Source organism: Dromiciops gliroides, chromosome 2, assembly GCF_019393635.1.
Source record: "Dromiciops gliroides isolate mDroGli1 chromosome 2, mDroGli1.pri, whole genome shotgun sequence".
In the NCBI taxonomy this organism is placed as follows: domain Eukaryota; kingdom Metazoa; phylum Chordata; class Mammalia; order Microbiotheria; family Microbiotheriidae; genus Dromiciops; species Dromiciops gliroides.
This window is the reverse complement of record NC_057862.1, coordinates 173,599,959-173,621,742: the sequence shown is the minus strand read 5'-3', so window position 1 is coordinate 173,621,742 and position 21,784 is coordinate 173,599,959.

The following is a 21,784-nucleotide window of genomic DNA, read 5'->3' as shown; positions in this document are numbered from 1 at the left end:
GTTTCCCTCTTCCTTTTGCCATAGGCCCACCCCATAGTATGTAAACATCTTCAGAAGAGAGATTGCTTCATGTTTTGTTGTTAAAATTCCAGTCCCTAGCACAGTGCCTGATAATAGGCAATTTGTAAATACTTCTCATTCAGAAAGGAATTAGAATAGGCAAGGAGGAAACAAAACTATCACTCTTTGCAGATGATATGATGGTATACTTAAAGAATCCTAGAGAATCAACTCAAAAATTACTTGAAACAATTAACAACTTTAGCAAAGTTGCAGGGTATAAAATAAACCCATATAAATCATCATCATTTTTATACATGACCAACAAAGCTCAGCAGCAAGAGATAGAAAGAGAAATTCCATTGAAAGTAACTGTAGACAATATAAAATACTTGGGAGTCTACCTGCCAAGGAACTCTATGAATACAATTTCAAAACACTTTTCACACAAATAAAATCAGATTTAAATAATTGGAAAAATATCAATTGCTCATGGATAGGCCGAACTAATATAATAAAAATGACAATTCTACCTAAATTAATATACTTATTCAGTGTCATTCCAATCAGACTACCTAAAATCATTTTAAAGAAAAAAATGATAACAAAATCCATCTGGAAGAACAAAAGGTCAAGAATATCAAGAGAAATAATGAAAAAAATGCACAAGAAGGTGGGCTAGCCATACCAAATCTGAAGCTGTACTGTAAAGTGGCAGTCATCAAAACTATTTGGTAATGGCTAAGAAATAGAGTGGTGGATCAATGAAATAGGTTAGGCACAGGAGAGACAGTAGTAAATGACAACATTAATCGACTCTTTCATAAACCCAAAGACTACAGCATCTGGGCTAGGAACTCAGTATTTGATGAAAACTTCTGGGAAAACTGGAAGAGAGCATGGCAGAAACTAGGCATAGACCAAAATCTTACACTGTATACCAAAATAAGGTCACAATGGATACATGACTTAGACATAAAGTGTGATACCATAGGTAAATTGCGAGAGGAAGAAATAGTTTACTTCTCAGATCTATTGACAGGAGAACAATTTATGTCAAAACAAAAGATAGAGAATATTATGAAATGCAAAAAAGGTATTGTACAAACAGAAGCAATGCACCTACAATTAGAAGGGAAGCAGAAAGCTAGGAAACAATTTTTACAGCCAGTATTTCTGATAAAGGGCTCATTTCTAAATATATCTGGAACTAAATCAAATTTTTAAGAAGGCAAGTCATTCCCCAATTGAGAAATGGTCAAAGGAAAGTCCAGCCTGGTGATCACACCAACACAGAGCAGACCCCAGGCATGCTGTGCCAGAGGAACTTACAACATGCCTCCAAATCAGCTGCAGCACCAGAATTTTCTGGAACTAAGCTTATGGTTCAGTAAGCAGGCTGAAAGGCTGGCTGAAAAATAGAGGGGTGTCTGTGGGACCTTAGGAGGAATTCAGCTGCCCCACTCCAGTGGGAAGAAATCTTGAGTGGTGAGAGGCCCATGTGGGGGAGGGGCACAGGCTCCTCTGAGCTAAGAAGCATAGCACAGAAAGCTTTCTGGTTGGTTAATTAGTAAGTTAGCTTGAGGTTATCTACAGACCAGTGTAGGGGTGAAATTTAATATATGGAGAGTTAATTGAGTGGCTTGCCAAAATATTGGGGTCCTGGAAATAATGAGGGACTTCTAGGTGCAAAGCTCCCTCCGCTCTGAACTGCCTTTTTAGATATTTCCCCAATACCAATAAGAAAGGAGCCTAACAGTCTCTGTTCCACAAATGAATCAAGTTTTTATTAATGGGAATAAAGTAAACAGCAAAGGTGAAATTAATAAAATCAAAGAGAAGGGAATAGGAGAAAAGAAATACAGATAATCCTCCTAGCTTTAACCTAAGTCTATACAATCCCCAAATTTGCTTACAATTCAGTTAATTCAAAAGAGCAGAGTTCATGTTTTAACTCACCATCTGGGGCTTGTAGCTTCAATGGAAAGAACAGTTTACAACCAGGCTTGAAGGGTTCATTTGCTGCTACTGCTACTCACACCACTGGAATGAAAGATAACTCCGGAAGAGCAGTGAGCTCCCCTCAGTGAGAGTTTCATATTCCCTGACCTCAGCAGCATACATCACTTCAGGGCAAGCCAGGTATGGCCCCTCCCAATGAGTCAGCCAAATTCCAATAATCTTACCACACCAGAGAACAGGCCAGGTGAGAGAAAAACCTGCCCTCCCTCAAACTGAAACACCTGGGACCCTCTGGAGCTTGGGAAAGTGTAGCCTCAAAGTAGGGGCCCATTGTAAGAGAGAGTTAAAAGTCAAGTAAAAGATATGGGGGGGGGGGCGGCTAGGTGGCGCAGTGGATAAAAGCACCGGCCCTGGATTCAGGAGTACCTGAGTTCAAATCTGGCCTCAGACACTCGACACTTACTAGCTGTGTGACCCTAGGCAAGTCACTTAACCCCCATTGCCCGGCAAAAAAAAAAAACAAAAAAAACAAAAAAAAGTCAAGTAAAAGATGGGAAGATGAGTAAGCAAAGAAAGTTGAGAGTTATAGAAAGTTTCTTCAGTGACAAGGAAGATCAGGGTGCACCCTAAGAAAAGTATAACAACCTCAGGGCCCCTACATCCAAAGCTTCCAAGAAATAGATGATTTGGCCTCAGGCCATGGAAGCACTCAAAATGGATTTTGAAGAGAAAATAGGAAAGAGAGAAGAACGATTTAGAGAAGTGGAGGAAAGAATGGAAAGAGAAATTAGAGCGATGAAGGAGAGTCATGAGAAAAAAGAGAAATGGTCTTTGACCATTTGATTTGAACAGGTAGCTTTCAGATGAAGAAATCAAAGCCATCTATTGCCATATGAAAAAATGTTCTAAGGGGGCAGCTAAGTGGTGCAGTGGATAAAGCACCAGCCCTGGATTCAGGAGTATCTGAGTTCAAATCCGGCCTCAGACACTTGACACATACTAGCTGTGTGACCCTGGGCAAGTCATTTAACCCCCATTGCCCCGCACAAAAAAAAAAAAAAGAAAAGAAAAAATGTTCTAAATTACTATTGATTAGAGAGATGCAAATTAAAACCTCTCTGAGGTACCATCTCACACCTATCAGATTAGCTAATATGACAAAAAAGGAAAATAATAAATATTAGAGAAGCTGTGAAGAGATTGGAACACTAATGCATTGTTGGTGGAGTTGTGAACTGATCCAACCATTCTGGAGAGCAATTTGGAACTATGCCCAAAGAGCTATGGGACTGTGCCTGCCCTTTGACCCAGTAATACCACTATTAAGTCTGCATCCCAAAGAGATCATAAAAAAGGAAAAGGACCCGCATGTAAAAAAATATTTGTAGAAGCTCTCTTTGTGGTGACAAAGAATTGGAAATTTAAGGAAGGCTCATTGATTGGGGAATGGCTGAACAAGTTGTGGAATATGAATGTAATGGTATACTATTGTGCTATAAGAAATGATGAGCAGGGGTGCAGTTAGGTGGCCCAGGGGATAAAGCATTGGCCCTGGATTCAGGAGGACCAGAGTTCAAATTTAGCCTCAGACACTTCACATTTACTAGCTGTGTGACCCTGGGAAAGTCACTTAACCCTCATTGCCCCCCCTCAAAAAAAATGATGAGCAGGCAGATTTCAGAAAAACCTGGAAAGACTTAAGTGGACTGATGATGAGTGAAGTGAGGAGCGAAAACCTTGTATGCAGCAAGAGCTACATTGTGTGATGATCGACTGTGATAGACTTGGCTCTTCTCAGTAGTGCAAAGATCCAAGACAATTCCAAACAATTCATGATAGAAAATGTTCTCCACATCCAGAAAAAAGAACTGTGGATTCAGAATGCAGAATGAAACATACTTTTTCTACTTTTTTGGTTTTTTTTTGTTTTTTGGAGGTTTTCCCCTTGTGTTCTGATTCTTCTTTCACAATATGACTAATGCAGAAATATGTATAATGTGATTGTACATATATAACCTATACCATATTGCTTTTTATTTTGGGGAGGGGGAAGGGTAAGGAGAGATAGAGAAAAATTTGGAACTAACCATCTTATGTAAACAAATGTTGAAAACTATCTTTACATGTAACTGGAAAAATAATAAAATACTTTTATGAAAAAATAAAAGAAAAAGTAAAATAAAAATACTTAATCAGCATTTATTATGTGTCTATGCACCTTTAGGCATTGTAGACTGAGTTAATCCAGCTGTACCATTCTGTGACTATGTGACCCAGGTGTGTGTGTGTGTGTGTGTGTGTGTGTGTGTGTGTGTGTGTGTGTGTGTGTGTGTTTGGGTAGGGGTTCGTAGTCAAGTTCAAGGTGTGTTTGGAGTAGAATGGGAAGGAACTGGGGACACCACAGAGTAGGTTGACTCTTCACTCACCAGTCTGCTGCTTCTCTTCATCAGGAAGAAGTATAGTCACTTTGAAACCACAGGGGTTCCAAGTATTATCCGGGTCTGCTTTTTAATGTGTTGAATGGATATCTTTGTTTTGTTCCAAGAGCAGCCACTTTCTTAGCTCAACTATTGATTTTCTTTTAAGTCAAACAATACCATAAGACCAGTGTTTCTTTGGCAGAGAGTGGGTCTTTGGGGGAATGAAAAGCTGGAACTACACATGGACGCTATCAAAGGGGACACATAAAAGTTGGTATTTTCTTTTTATTACTTGAGAAAAAATGAGCAGTGGCAATTATAGTGGCTAAATGCTCTGAGCTCAAATCTATTTGTTGTGGCTAACATGTCCACAATATGAAGATCTATTCCACTCTAAGAGTGGCGGGGGAAGGGAAGACTTAATGTCCTTTTAAGTGAAAACAAATAATAAGAGAAAGAATGAAGCAGAGCTCCTCTTTGGAGAATCAGCAGTCCCACAAAAATCCCCATCATTTGTTAACAGGATTTGTGCTACTACCTCCCCCTCATCACTTTGAAACTGATTTGAGCTGCTAACATGCCTCTCAGAAAACATCCTCCTGTGTTATTGCTAGCAGGGCATCCTTCTGTTTCATAGCTTCCCCCTAAATGTAGTCAAAAGGATCACACTAAAAGCCTTTGGGTATCTCCAATCCACATAACAGGAATAAAGTAAATACTATATAATTGTTTGTATAGTTTGGCTCTTTTGGTGTATTAGACACAATCCTGGAAAGCTTCATGTAAAGTGGTTATTTGTAGAGTCAGGTAACAAGAAGCTGCCTTTCCTATATCTGTGTTGTTTATTTTCTGTCCTTGCTTTCTCTGTTATGACCAATAGCAAAATGTAGGTTTCTCAAGGGTAGAGATTGTTTCATACTTTGCTTTCATATCCCTCATGCCTGCCATAATTTCTGACATATAATAAATGCTTAAGAAGTGCATGTTGATTGATTGTTATTCAATCACAGCCCCAGGACAGAAGTGTAGGGTTGGGGGATAGGGAAGAGAAGGATGATCGATGTACCTTAATGGAAAATGTATATTCTGATAGGAATAACATGAAATGCTCAAAATATTACATAGTTAGACAAAAAGAATGAAATAATACATGCTATCAAGTATCTCAAATTCTATTTGGCAAGAAAACATGGGTATAGATAAATGTAAACAAATAGAAAATGGAGGGTAGTTAAATCAGGGAGGATGCTAGCAACTGGGAAGCTAGTATCAGAAAAGGTTTTATTTAGAGCATTCTGCTTGAACTGAGTCTTGAAGGAAGATTAGGATTCTATGATGCTGAGTTATGGAGGGAATGCATTCCAGGGTGGGGCTTACCCATGTCCTTGTTTGGATGGGTAGACAATTAGAAATATGAGACATGATAAGAGTCCATGTTCCTTTTTATTTTAATTTTATTCTAAGTAATGTTTTTTGGGGGTTTTTGGTGAGGCAATTGGGGTTAAGTGACTTGGCCAGGGTCACACAGCCAGTAAGTTTAAAGTGTCTGAGGCTGAATTTGAACTCAGGTCCTCCTGACTCCATGGCAGGTGCTCTATCCACTGTGCTACCTAGCTGCCCTCGTACTTTATTTTTTTTAATCATAAAAGTATTTTATTATTTTCCAGTTACATGTAAAGATAGTTTTCAACATTTGTTTTCATGAGATTTTAAGTTCCAAATTTTTCTCCCTCCCTCCCTTCTCTCACCTCTCCCCCAGACGGAAAGCAATCTCTTATAGGTTATATATGTACAATCACATATTTCTGCATTAGTCATGTTGTGAAAGAAGAATCAGAACAAAATGGAAAAACCTCCATAAACAAAAAACAAACAAACAAAAACAAAAGTTGAATCAGTATGGTTCAGTCTGCATTCAGAATCCACAGTTCTTTTTTCTGGATATGGAGAACATTTTCTATCATGAGTTCTTTGGAATTGTCCTGGATCGTGGCACTGCTGAGAAGAGCCAAGCCTCTCACAGTGGATCATCACACAATATAGCTGTTGCTGTGTACAATGTGTTCCTGGTTCTGCTCAATTCACTCATCAGTCCACTTAAACCTTTCCAGGTTTTTATGAAATCTGCCTGCTCATCATTTCTTATAGCATAGTAGTATTCATTACATTCATACACCAGAACTTGTTCAGCCATTCCCCAAATGATGGGCCTTCCTTTGATTTCAAATTCTTTGCCACCACAAAGAGAGCTGCTATAAATATTTTTGTACAGGTGAGTTCTTTTCCCTTTTCTATGACCCCTTTGGGATACAGACCTAGTAGTGGTATTACTGCGTCAAAAGGCACACACAGTCCCATAGCCCTTTGGGCATAGTTCAAAATTGTTCTCCAGAATGGTTGGATCAGTTTGCAGTTCCACCAACAATGCTATGGTGTTCCAATTTTTCCACAGTTTCTCCAATATTCATTATTTTCCTTTTTTGTCATATTAGTCAATTAGAGAGGTATTAGGTGGTACATTGCTCTAATCAGTAGTGATTGAGAACATTTTTTCATATGACTTTAGATAGCTTTAATTTCTTTATCTGAAAACTGCCTGTTCATATATTTTGACCATTTCTCAATTGGGGAATGATTTGTATTCTTATAAATTTGATTTAGTTCCAGATATATTTTAGAAATGAGGCCTTTATCAGAAATAATGGCTGTAAAATTGTTTTACAGCTTTCTGATTCACTTCTAATTTTGGCTGCATTGCTTCAAAATCATGTCTAAATCATGTACCCATTTTGACCTTATTATGGTATACAGTGTAAGATCTTGGTCTATGCCTAGTTTCTACCATACCATCTTCAAGTTTTCCCAGCAGTTTTTTGTCAAATACTGAGTTCCTAGCCCAGAAGCTAGAGTCTTTGCGTAGATTATTGTAGTCATTTACTACTGTGACTCTTATGCCTAAACTATGCCATTGATCCACCACTAAATTTCTTAGCCAGTACCAAATAGTTTTGAGGACTGCCACTTTACAGTATAGCTTCAGATTTGGTATGGCTAGCCCACCTTCCTGTGCATTCTTTTGGTGGGTCAATGAGGGTTAAGTGACTTGCCCAGGGTCTCACAGCTAGTAAGTGTCAAGTGTCTGAAGCTGGATTTGAACTCAGATCCTTCTGAATCCAGGGACAGTGCTCTATCCACTCTGCCCCCTGCCTGCCCCCTGCATTTTTAAAAATTAGTTCCCTTGACATTCTTGAACTTTTGTTCTACTAGATGAACTTTGTTATTTTTTCTAGCTGTATAAAATATTTTTAAGTAATCTGATTTGTATGGCAGTGAATAATTAAATTAATTTAGGTAGAATTATTAGCTCAGAATGAATTAGAATATTAGTTCAGCCTTTCCATAAGCAATTGATATTTTTCAATTATTTACATGTGATTTCATTTGTGTGAAAAGTTTTTGTAATTGTGTTCATAGAGTGCCTGGGTTTGTCTTGGTAGGTAGACTCCCAACTATTTTATATTGTCCACAGGTTTTTATTTTTTCATTTTTAATTTTTTTCCAGTTACATGTAGGGGTAGTTTTCAACATTCATTTTCATAAGATTTGAGTTCCAAATTTGTCTCCCTCCCTTGCTTTCCTGCCCCCTCCACAAGATATCAACCAATCTGATATAGGTTATATATGTACAATCCACAAGTGCTCTTTTTAACAGTTCTTTCAATGGGGGTGGATAGTATGCTTCATCATTAGTCCCTTGGGATTTTTTTGGATCATTGTATTGCTGAGAGTAGTAAAGTCATCCATAATTACTCATTCAACAATACTGCTGTCACTATGCACGATATCCTCCCAGTTCTTCTCACTTCACTACACATCAGTTCACATGAGTCTTTACAGGTTTTTGGGGGATCATTCTATTTGTCATTTCCTATAGCACAATGCCATTTCCACTACAGTCTTATACCATAGCTTCTTAAGTCATTCCTCAATTGATGGACATTCCCTTGTGTAATGATTAGAATGATGCCACCTGCTGGAGACTTACTGTAGGAAAGCTCTGCCATGAGGAGAAGGTGCCTGAGGGCAAGACATGTGGTTTTTCTTTGGCATCAGGAAGTGATATTTGTTTTGGGAGGAAGAGGGGGGAGGCTGGTGCTCGCGCTCTCTTTTGTGAGGACTCTGGTGGAGAGAGGAGCTAAAAATGCACTCTCCCTTTAATAGATAGATGAATCTAGGCCTTTCTCTTTCTCTTCACCAAATTCTTATTCTCCTTACTAAATGCTTAAAAAGTCTAAATTCTTGCTAAAGCTTATAATTTATTGGTGACCACTCATTAGAAATTTTAGACAGACTAGCTAGAATTTTAGCCCTTACAGATGATGACCACGAAGGGATAATCTGAATCTATGTGTTCTGATCTTCCCGGATGGGTAAGAAATTTCCTCTACCCTGTCCCCTTAAATTGGAAAGTACTGCTAAGTATCATCTGTTTTTCACTTTAAATTTTCAAATTGATCTTTTAAATTCCCTTACTACCCTATTCCTGATTTTAGTCTGTTTAACCAGACAAATGGGGGATAAGATCATGTTAATGCTTTATTTTTGTGGATTTTCTATTTTTATTTTTATTTTTGTTAGAAGAGTGAGCAAGGTGCTCACACTAGAGAATATAGATATCCCCCTCTCTCCCAACCATGCCTTTTCAGAGAAACCTCTGACTCCTGCAGATTTTCCAAATTCTAACACTAATTGTTGCACTAATTTTGCATGCCTGGAGGCAATGACCCAACCTCTGGAAGCCTTTAATCCCCTAGGAACAGGGGAAGGGCAACCCAGGCTTGAGTTTGAAACCAAGCCTGATTCAAAGTGCCCTGCTCCTCCTCGGGTGCCACCTCCTATTCCTCCCATGGCCAAGCCCCTTGATCCTCCTGCCAGGGAAGTCCAGAGATCTGATCTTGCACATGCGCAGCTTTCTCTACCTGCATTTGCAGCTTCTACTCAGTTGCTGAAGCAGTAAGCCTCAGCCCGTCCTCACCTAAGCTGTGATTCTGACTCGACCTGCTGTGGTTCTCTCAAACCAACCTTAGAAAACCCTTTAAATTCCAGATATGCTCATTTTGTTCATAATTTTTAAAATCTGCTTTTGTCTTTAATTAGTAACCTTATGAATCATTTGTATTATGAAAGGACTGACAGACATTATAGAGGGGTTAAAGAAGACAAACTTAAGCTGAATAAAAATGACAATCATCATCACATTTCAGGAAGACATATTTTACAGAAATGTAGAAGTAAGCCTCAAGGTATTGATATGAGTATTGGGGATTTTAGATATCAGAATCAAAAGTGTTCTAAATTCACTCAGAGAAATAATGTCACTTCAGAGGTTACATGGGATTTCTATGCTATTACATCTACATTTTGAAATTAATGGTATGGGTTTATTTTCATAGAGATTTTCATGCTTTTGAGATTGTGTTTTATACTTAGCTTTAAAAAAAGGAATATTTGTAAAAAGCTTTTTTTTTTGGTCATACAAACATTTATTAAGTTTTTGTTGTATGTGGATCATTGTACTAGTGGAGCTACAAATATACATTTTTGTTTACCCCTAGGGAACTTAAAATTCTGTAGGGAGAATAACATTTCTATCATAACAAACAATATTACATGGTAAGTTCCCTAGTGTTAAGGGCTAAAATTCTAGCTAGTCTGTCTAAAATATCTAATGAGTGGTCTCCAATAAATTATAAGCTTTAGCAAGAGTTAGGCTTTTAAGCATTTATTAAGGAGAATAAGAATTTAGTAAAGAGAGAGAGAAAGGCCTAGATTCCTATATATTAAAGGGAAAGCACATTTCTAGCTCCCTTCTCTGCCAGAGTCCTCAGGAAAGAGAGCGAGACTGAGCACCAGTCTCTTCCTTCCTCCTCCCACTCGCAAACATCACTTCCTGATGCCAATGAAAAGACGCATGTTCTTGCCCTCAAAGATGTTCCTTTCAGGGCGGAACTTTTCTACAGTAAATCTCCAGCAGGTGGCATCATTCCAATCATTACACTAGAGAGGTGCAGGACAATGCTTTGTGAGGTCTGAGGGGGATAGGTTAGTACCAGTCACTCAGGAAATTAATTTGGAATGAAGCCAAGAAATCATCTACATTGCCCATACTGTGCCCCAGAGATCCCACTGCTAGGCATGTAGGATCAATGGTAAAGAAGAAGATTCCATATACATCAATAAACTTATAGCTGGACTTTTGTAAAAGTAAAGACTTAGAGACAAAGGAGAGTAGTCAAGCAAATTGTGGGACATGAATGTAATGGAATATTAAAACGAAAAACAAATAACAACGAATATAGAGAAACATAAGAAGACATATATGAAGTGGTGCAAAGTGAAGTACACAGAAAGAGGTAAACAATATATGTTATTCTACAACAATGTAAATAGAAAGAACAGCAAAATATTAAAATAGCCAAGCTTGGCCATAAAGAAGATATAAGGATGTATATCCTTCCCTTCTGTGCAGAGGTGAGGGACTATGCGTAAAGAATTAACAAATAAAATTAAACGTAAAAAGCTTTTTATAGTCATGTGATCAAGTTTATATTTTGTAATACTCTTATTAATATTAAGATAATATTAATTTAGATTTCCCTAGTTTGATTTTCATTGCCTTTCATTCTTCCATGTGTATTTTGTTATATTTGTTTATCTCTATTTTAAAACAATGCAAGATGGTTTTGATTTCATAGTACAATGTTAATTCTGGGATTATTGTGCTCCCATATTCTGAGTTTTTTTTTTTTTTGTTATTTTTTTTCTCTCAACTGATTAGATTATTTGATCAAACTCTATGAAGTATTTCACTGGCAAATTGGTTGCCATGGCAAGTCTACATTGATTCTAGAAGTATTATTTTTGATAAGTATATTTTTAAAAAGAGGGGAACATTTGTAAAAGTTTTCTTTTTTTCAAAAAAAGTTTTCTTTAAAATTGTGTTGTATATGAATACAATGGAATACTATTGTGCTGTAAGAAATGATGAGCAGGAAGAGTTCAGAGAAACCTGGAGGGTCTTACGTGAGCTGATGATGAGTGAGATGAGCAGAACCAGAAGAACATTGTACACAGTATCATCAACATTGAGTGTTGACCTACTGTGATGGACTATATTCTTCTCACCAATGCAATGGTACAGAAGAGTTCCAGGGAACTCATGATAGAAGAGGATCTCCAAATCCAAGAAAAAAAAAGAAAGAAAGAACTGTGGAGTATAGATGCTGATTGAACCATATTATTTCTTTTGTTTTGGGTGCTGTTGTTTTTTTTTTCTATTTTGAGGTTTTGCATCACTGCTCTGATTCTTTCTCTTGTAACAGGATTAATGCAGAAATAGGATTAATGTTATTATGTGTATATATATGTGTGTGTATATATATATCTATATGTATATGTATAGATATATATAGATATAACCTATATCAGATTACCTGCTGTCTAGGGGAGGGGGGAGGGAGGGGAGGGAGGGAGGGAGAAAAATCTGAAATTGTAAAGCATGTATAAACAAAAGTTGAGAACTATCTTTACATGTAACGGAAAAAATAAAATATCTCAAAAAAAATGAAAAAAAAATTGTGTTGTGTTTTAACTTGTATTTAAATATGTTCTGATTTTTCACAAAAGTAATTGTATATGTAGTAAAGAAAAGCCATAATTTGAAATTATTGCATAATTGTATATTATATTCTGAGTCAAGGTACATTCACATTTTTTGTGATCATTAGTATCCTCAATTTTTAAATCCATATGAGTCTTGGATTACTGGAACTTATCATTTAAGACATTAATTGCCTTTGTTCTGAGTTATCAGATCCCAGTTGGCCAAGATGCCATCCAATTGAAAGAGGAATACATGGAAAAGTATACATTGAACTGTCACATGAGGGGAGACATGCATGAAGTCAAGGTATGTCCGAGGGAATGGCTTTTGACAAATTTTGATGTTCTTTCTCTTGGTTTAATTTTTTCCCCACAATATTGTACAGATGGCTGGAAGTTTTCATCCCACCCATCTCATTCTACACTTGCCTTCTATTCCCCCTCCTATATGTCTCATGCCATGGACATCTCAATCCCATGCATCTCATTAAGTCTAACTCAGTTTCCTCAAATATGTTCGGGGACATGGATGTATATCCCATACACCTATTTTAAGCCTGGCTTACTGCATGGGCAGTATATATTTCTCAAGTGTGGGAATGCTCATATCCCATCATTTCTCTGTTCTTTTATGGTAACCCCCACGATTATCTCAGGTGTTGTGATAAATACAGTGTAGGATTTGGCCTTGACATCTGTTACCAATTATATGAAATTCTTTAATTTCTCATAATGGCATGAGGATAATTGGGCAGATGATGCAAAAAGTGATAAAACAAAGATAATTTTTTTTTAAATTAATATCTCAGCAATTGTCTTCTTGATTTACCCTCCACAAGGGGGAACTGTAGTAATATTAAGTTTTAGAGAATGTTTCAATTATTGTTTTATTATATGTTTCATGTATAACTAATATTCTGAATTCCCTTAGAAATGTTTTTAGGAACTTTCATTGTTTGATTTGATTATTGCCAAAGCTATTTTAAAGTTGTGTTAGGCTCAATTTTGTAGGAAAGTTTCCTGGCTGATTAACAGCATCCATACATCAACCCCTGAAAAGACTTCTATTCCACGACTATACCCAGAGGACATTTGAGAAAAGACTTTCAAAGACTAAATGGACAGTTTTGTTTTGTTGATTTTTATTCCCTACTGTCGTTATGTACACCATTTGTAATATATATTCTCTGCTGAGGCCCTCCCTTAGCAGGCCAGTGTCAAAGTGCCAGTTGATGAGGGTCAGCCCCTCTGGACAAAATTTCCTCCTTCTCCTTTTGCTATATTGTTATAAACATATTGTTTGTTAGCATAGGGTACTATAATCTATTATTTTTGACTGTTTCATCAAGGAAACACCCTGTGTTTCTTGAAGAAACAAAGGGTGGACTGTAATGATTGGAATGATGCCACCTGCTAGAGACTTACTGTAGGAAAGCACTGCCATGAGGAGAAGGCTCCTCAAGGCAAGATATGTGGCTTTTCTTTGGTGTCAGGAAGTGACGTTTGCTTGTGAGAGGAAGAGGGAGGAGGATGGCGCTCTTGCTCTCTTTCGTGAGAACTCTGGTGGACAGTAGAACTAAAAATGCACTCTCCCTTTAATAGATAGATGAATCAGGGGTGGCTAGGTGGCACAGTGGATAAAGCACCGGCTCTGGATTCAGGAGTACCTGAGTTCAAATCTAGCCTCAGACACTTGACACTTACTAGCTGTGTGACCCTGGGCAAGTCACTTAACCCCCATTGCCCCGCAAAAAAAAACATAGATAGAAGGATCTAGGCCTTTGTCTTTCTCTCACCCAAATTCTTATTCTCCTTAATAAATGCCTAAAAGTCTAAATTCTTGCTAAAACTTATAATTTATTAGCAACCACTCATTAGAAATTTTAGACAGACTAACTAGAAATTTAGCCTCTTATACTTCATTCCCAATTCTTAGCTAGCACTTAGAGTTGCTATAAATTCTGTTTGTACAATTTTCCCCTTTTCACTTTTTCATGATTACTATTGTTAACTGTTTCCCTCCGTCTATTCCCTTCCCCATGATATTTAATCTAATATCTATCTTCTTTCACCCTATCTCTCTTCAAAAGGGATTTGCTTCTGTCTGTTCCCTCCCCCAATCTGCCCTTCCTTCCTTTGACCCTCTCTATCCCCTCCCCTTCCTGTTTTCCTGCAGGGTTATATAGATTACTCCACCCAATTGAGTGTATGTTAGTCCCTCCTTGTGTCAATGCTGATGAGATTGAAGTCTTTGCACAAATTCTATTGTGTTTGGCTCATTTACTGCCCAGATTAAATAGATTACTCCACCCAGTCGTGTCTCTGTGTGTTAATCCCTCCTTGAGCCAACTCTGATAAAATTAAGTTCTTTGAGCCTTTTTTGATGAGTGTAAAATTAATTTACTTCCCTGCTCCCCTCCCATCTCTTCCCTCACTCCATAAGACTTTTCCTGTTTCTTTCATGTAGGATTTCACCTCTGCCCTTTCCCCTCCCCCAGTGCATTCCCTTCAATTTAACCCTAAAGATGTCATGGGGCAGCTAGGTGACACAGTGGATAATGCCTCTGCCTGGACCCAGGGGGAGCCCAGCCCAAACCCATCCTCAGACACAAGACAGTCACCCACTGCATGACCCCAGGTGTGTACCCCAACTCCAATTTTTTATGGTTCTCTAGGGTCTTGTATTTGGAAGTCAAATTTTCCATTCAATTCAGGTCTTTTCATCACAAATACCTGAGAGTCCTCTTTTTACTAAAGTCCCATTTTTTCCTCTGAAAGATTATATTCAGTTTTGCTAGATACATGATTCTTGGTTGTAATCCCAATTCCTTTGCCCTCTGGAATATCATATTCCATGCTCTCTGGTCCTTTAATGTAGAAGCTGCTAGATCTTGTGCTATCCTGATGTACTCCACAGTACCTGATTTCTTTCTTTTTGGCAGCTTGCAATATTTTCTCCTTAACCTGAGAGCTCTGGAATTTGGCTATAATATTCCTAGGATTTTTCCTTTTGGAATCTCTTTCTGGAGGTGATCAGTGGATTCTTTCAATTTCTATTTATCTTCTGCTCCTAGAATTTCAGGACAATTTTCCCTGAGAATATCTTGGAAGATGATGTCTAAACTCTTTACTTGATCATGGTTTTTAGGTAGACCAATAATTTTCAAATGATCTCTCCTGTATCTATTTTACAGGTAAAAAGTTTTTCCTAGAAGATATTTCACATTACCCTCTATTTTTTTTATTAATTTGGATTTGCTTTATTCTGTTTTGGTTTCTCATAAAGTCACTGGCTTCCATTTGTTCAATTCTAATTCTTAGCCAATTATTTTCATCAGAGACCTTTTCCATTTGGCTTTTCAAGCTGTTAACTTTTATCTCATATCTTTCCTGCATCACCATCATTTCTCTTTCCATTTTTTCCTCTACCTCTCTAACTTTATCTTCAAAGTCCTTTTTGAGTGCCTCTATGGACAGAGACCAATTCATATTTTTCTTGGGAGCTTTAGATATAGGGGCCCTGATGTTGACATCTTCCTCTGAGGTTGCGCCTTGATCTTTCTTGTCACTAAAGAAACTTTCTATGGTCCTCACCTTTCTCTGCTCATCTTGTCTTTCTTTTACTTGGCTTTTAACTCCTTAAAGTGGGGCACTGTTTCCAGGCTGCAGTATCCCAAGCTTCAGAAGTCCCAGATGGTATGATATAAGGAGGATCAGGTCCTTCACTTGCCTGTCCTGTTTCCTGGTTGATAGATGACCCCAGACCAACTTGCTAATCAACCAGCTTTGTGTGTTGTGGTTGTCAGCTCCAACAAGCCTGTGGCCTAATACATGTTCAATTTTTGAGTATGTGCTATGTACCACAGAGAACAAGGTATTTTCCTTTCTATCCCCATTAAATTTTCTCCAGACATCTATCACATCTAATGTTTCTAAAATTCTATTCACCTCTTTAAATTTTTCTTATTTATTTTGTGGTTATATTTATCTAGTTCTGAGAGGGAAAGTTTCAGATCCTCCCCCCACCCCCCAAGTATAGTTTTGCTATCTATTTCCTCTTGTAATTCATTTAACTTCTCTAAGAAATTGGATGCTATACCCCTTGGTGCATATATGTTTTGTATTGATATTACTTCATTATCTATGGTACCTTTTAGCAAGATGTAGTTTCCTTCCTTATTTCTTTTAATAACATCTATTTTTTTTTGGTCTGAGATCAGGATTGCTACTCCTGCTTTTTTAACTTCAGCTGAATCATGTTATATTCTGCTTCAACGTTTTACCTTTACTCTGCTTCAATTTTTTTTCTTGTAAACAACGTATTGTAGGATTCTGGCTTCTAATCCATTCTCCTGTTCACTTCCATTTTATGGGAGAGTTTATCCCATTCATACTCACAGTTATGATTACTAACTTTGTATTTCCCTCCATCCTCTTTTGCCTTTTGTTTGTAGAGAGTCCATTTTCCTTAAATTGAAAGTTGTATTCTAACATGAATCAGATTTTTTTTTTTTATTTCCTATGTAACACAGGCCAACCCATGGACCTTGCTTAGAAATTTCCTTTCTAGTTCCAGTCAACCATGTGTGCACTTTGAGGTTTGTTTTCTGCTGTGTGATAATCTCTCTAGCACTATTAGGACTTTCCATTTTGGCATATTCTGAACAACTATGGGTAGTTACACAGTTTTCTCCTGTCCCATAACACTGATAGAAAGCCAGAATGCTAAATTAGTTGAAAGAACATTGGAATAAATCAAGAATTTTCACAATTTAAAAAATTCTCAGATTAGTCAATGGATGGTTTGGTAGCATTTAGAAAAAGAAGTAGCAATGTGAAAGCCTGGAAAATATTAGGTTTTCAGTACTGCTTGTCTATATTCTAGAGCTGCCCCTGGAACTCATGCCCTGCCTATACGATGGAATCCCCATATCTGGACTCTTTCTTTCTTCCTTCCTTCCTTCCTTCCTTCCTTCCTTCCTTCCTTCCTTCCTTCCTTCCTTCCTTCCTTCCTTCCTTCCTTCTTTCTTTCTTTCTTTCTTTCTTTCTTTCTTTCTTTCTTTCTTTCTTTCTTTCTTTGAGGTAATTAGGGTTAAGTGACTTGCCCAGGGTCATGCTGCCTATAAGTGCCAAGTGCCTGAGCCCAGATTTGAACTCAGGTCTGTCTGACTCCAGGGCCAGTGCTCTATCCACTGCACCATCTAGCTGCCCCTTTGGAATCTTTCTTGATAGATACTACCATGTTCTATTCATGTTGGCTAATTGGTATTACTCTGCCTTTGACATCACAATCAAGAAACTAACTGAATAAGCCTGAATGAGACTTTACCTCCCATTAAATAGGCATCACTTTTCGGGATTATACCATGTCCTTGTCTGGGCCATCCTACATGTCTTACTCTGGAGAACAACAAAATGGCCTGGATTTCAGTTCATGAAGGTGTCTGCCTTGTGTTCAGATCATCAATCTCCTCTATCCTTCTGGTGGGTCTGAAGATCATTATGCTCAAAGTTTGAACTCTGTATATGCTGCCTCATTCAGATATATATGATTGTATTATTGGTTTCTGGCTGCTGTAACCTTGATCCCTCTTTTATTTTCCACCCTTCCACATTCCACTCGCTTCAGTGTTTAATATTTAGAATTTTATACAGTGTTAGTTCCTGTGAGTTGGGATGAGTTGTAGTCTTCTACAACTTCTAGCAATTATCAAATAATATCTCATTTGATCTTTGTAACTCAGAAAGGTGGGTGCTATTATTATCATCACTCTTATACTGTTAAGGAAATTGAGGAAAACTGACATTAAATGACTTGTCCAAGATCACACAGATAGTAATTATCTGAAGCTACATTTGAACTTATGTCTTCCTGATGCTAGGCCAGTGCACTATACAGGACTGCCTATGGCATGAAACTATCTAATTGTTTCTAAATTTAAAGTCTAAAGTTAAATACTTTCCATTCTATGAAATAAACTATACCAATTAAAAAAATAGCTTTATTGGGTAGATTGGTTCTTCTGTGGAAATATCTAAGTGCCAGAAAAAAAATCAGTTGCAATAGACTAGGACAGTTAATTGCTAGGTGCCAGAATCCATTTACTATCACTGTCATTCCAAAGTAATCATGTTACTTATTTGTTAGGGTGACTATATTATTAGATAAAGTAGATAAACACAGCAATATAACATGTGAATTTCAGCAACCTATTTCACAAAGTCATATCTTTGTAAATAGGAAGAAGAATTGTGAGTTAGATCATTATACAGATTTGATCAAAGTGTTATTTAATGGATGGATGCAGTCATATCCTGGAATAAACTTGAAGGTGTGCATCAGAGCTGATGGTTAAATTTTCAGTTTGAACATTTATACCTTAGAAATCCCTAAATGTTACAAATCAGAGTTTGATTTATTAGTTTGTTGATTATCTAATCTTAAGAAATTGATTGAGAAAGTGTTAGTAATGCAGAATAAACTTAAAAGTGTATTGTCTTGAGGGCAGTAATGTGGCAGAGTAGATAAAGTGATAGCCCTGGATTCAGGAGGACCTGAGTTCATATCCAGCCTCAGACACTTGTCACTTAACCATTATTGCCCACCCAAAAGAGTATAGTCTTTCCCCTGCCCCACAAAGAGAGAACTAGTTGTTTAACATTTGCCAGCAAACTTCTGGATAAATGAATATGGGAAAATTTTCATGTATTGTGTGGTAGGGTACAGTTCTCAGTTTTTCCATGTTCAATAGTTATCAATGACTTTGGTGAACACATAGATACTATGTGGTTCTCTAATTTCTAAATGGCAAGAGGCAGAGCTAATATATCAGAAGACATAAACATAATTCATAAGGTTATCAACAGGCTAAAATAATTGCCCCATTTCTACTTTTATCCCTAAACATTTTATTCTTAATAAAGCCTTGCATATGGTTCAAAAAAGCCAGTGATATAATGGTGTTTTGAGAAGACTCAAGTTGTTTTAGTGGGCTATAAGCTCAATATAATTTAATGATGCTACATACTTGGAGGAAAGACTAATTCAATTTAGAATACTAGTAGGTAGTGCCAGTTATATTATGTCCTGGTCAAAGTACATCTGGATTATATTATTCAGATCTGAACAACATGTTTTAAGAGGGATATTGACAAAGTAGAGGATGACCAGTGAAGAAATTCCAAAGAAGTGAATGGATTTGAATCCATGCCCTATGAAGAATGTTTGGAATGAACAAGAATTTTATTTGGGGAGGAAAAAATATAGAAGAGATGTTACTGTCTTTAAAAAAAAATGGTATTCTTTGGAAGAGTGAATAAACTTCAGATTAGTAAAGATGGTGGTGTAGGAGGAAGTACTACAGATTTGCTCGTCCTTAAAAATACTCTAACAAAGTCCAAGTTAAAACCAGGAAATCTAAAGAAAAATCACAGGGAATCAAATGCTGTCTCTTTCACTTGTACCCCAAAGCTAGGTACACTGAAGAATAGACCTGACATTTAGAGGGGTAGATAAGGACAAAAAGCAGTTACACAATTGAGGCAAGAAGCAGCTTTGTAGCTCTAGTTCTCGGTTCTAATTTCCAGTTGAGTATGAAGCCTGCAGGTGAATAAAAATGGCAAGGAGTCCAGATGAAGATGGGAGGGGGCTGCAGTTCAATCATTCTGCACCTGTAGAACTTTCCGGAGGGGCAGGAGTTGGGGTTAGTACAAGTCTTCTAGTTAACTGACAAAGGGAAAGCCTTCAATTTTTTGTTTGTTTTTCCAGACTCAAACTGGGGTCAGTAGTTTACAATACCCCTACCAAGTGAGCAATGATCATATTTTCACCAAAATTACACTTCACTGAAAATTTATAGATTCCCATCTTAAACCATCATCAGGATCCTTAAAGAACACAACATATAATACCATATTATCATCAAGAAACAGAAGAATACAGATTATGATGTAAGAAAGACCCAGAATTGCTCCAAAAAGTGTGCAGAATCTGGCCAAAATGCAAAATCTAAATTCAGGAAGTAAGGCTGGAAGGATGAATAAATTTTTTAAAAAAGACATATCATAAAGTGATATAATGATGACAGGTAGGTAAAATCTATTATATCGCATCCAAAGATTGTCAAAACAACAATAAAAAGGACAAATAACAGCAAAAATAACCCTGTTAAAATAGATAAATAGGGAAAAACCTTATTCTGAAATTATATTAACAATGAAATGCTATCAATAATACTGTTATATATATATATACAGAATATAATACTGTATATATATATATATATATACAGAATAATACTGTATATATATATATATATATACAGAATGCCAAAGCATCTCAAGAATGATGAAAAATAAATAACCTGCAAAGAGAAATAGATTGTAAACATTTTAAAGTGGGGGAACCTGATCATACCCTTTTCAGACTCAGAAAAATCTAACCAAAAATAACCTAGAAAAAAGAAAATAGAAGGAAGGACCTAAAAGTATTTTATAAAAATTAGATATGCTTGACTTTTGACAATAGTGGAGAATAAAAAGGACCATACATATTTCTCACCTATGCATGGCACCTTTACAAAAACTGACCATGTATTAGGTCACAAAAAAATTACATGTGCAAAAAAGCAGAAATATTAAATACATACTATGTCATAAAGAGCCACTTAGAAAATAATGAAAAAAATATGGAGACTAAATAACAATCTCAAGAACTGGTGGGCCAAAGAAAAGTAATAATAATAATAATAATATAAACTTAAAATTTAAACCTGAGAGAGTTAAAACATAAAAAGAAAACTATTAACCAATATTCCTAATGAAAATTCATGAAAAAATTTAGACAAAATTTTAGCAAGGTTACTATAGCAATGAATCACAAAGATTATGCATTATAATCAAATTGGATTCATACCAAGAATGTAAGTTCAATTCAATATTAGGAAAATTGTAAACATAATAGACCAAATCTGATACATAATAGCAAGGATGACATAATCATGTGCCTATACATATACATATAGATCTAGAAAAAATCATTTGACAAGATATAACATTCATTCTTATTTAAATACACACAATTACAAACACATGCATGAAACTGTAGGAATAAACAGACCTTTCTTTAATATTAGTGATATCTATCTAAAACCAAGAGCCATCACTATTTATAATTATGAAAAATTTGAGAACTTTCCAATAAGATCAAAGGCAAAGTAGGGATTCCCATTAACACCACTACTCTTTGATGCATTGCTAGAAATACTAGCTATAGCAATGAGATGAGAAAAAGACGTTGAGGAAACAAATATAGGCAACGGGAAAACCTGATTTTTGCTTTTTGTAGAGGATATTGTAGTTTACTTTGAAATCCCTTCACAATTAACCAAGAATTAATTGACACAATTGATAACTTCAACAAAATTGCAGGATATAACATAAAATCACACAAAGTCTCAGCAATTCTGTATATTATGAACAAAATCCAGCAGGAAGAGAAAGAAATACAAATTCCATGTAAAATAACTATAGAAGGTAGAAAATACTTTGGGGTTTACCTTGTTGTTTGTCCTGTATTCTCAAAAAGGGCCATATGTCATGACTTACAGTGAATTGGATTTAAGTGAGGAAGGGATATGAAAATTTCTAGCCTCACTCCTCCAGAATTATCTGGATTCAGTGGCAAGATATACATCAAGATGACTCGAAATGTCCCTGGATGTTTTAAGGAAAGTGGGGTT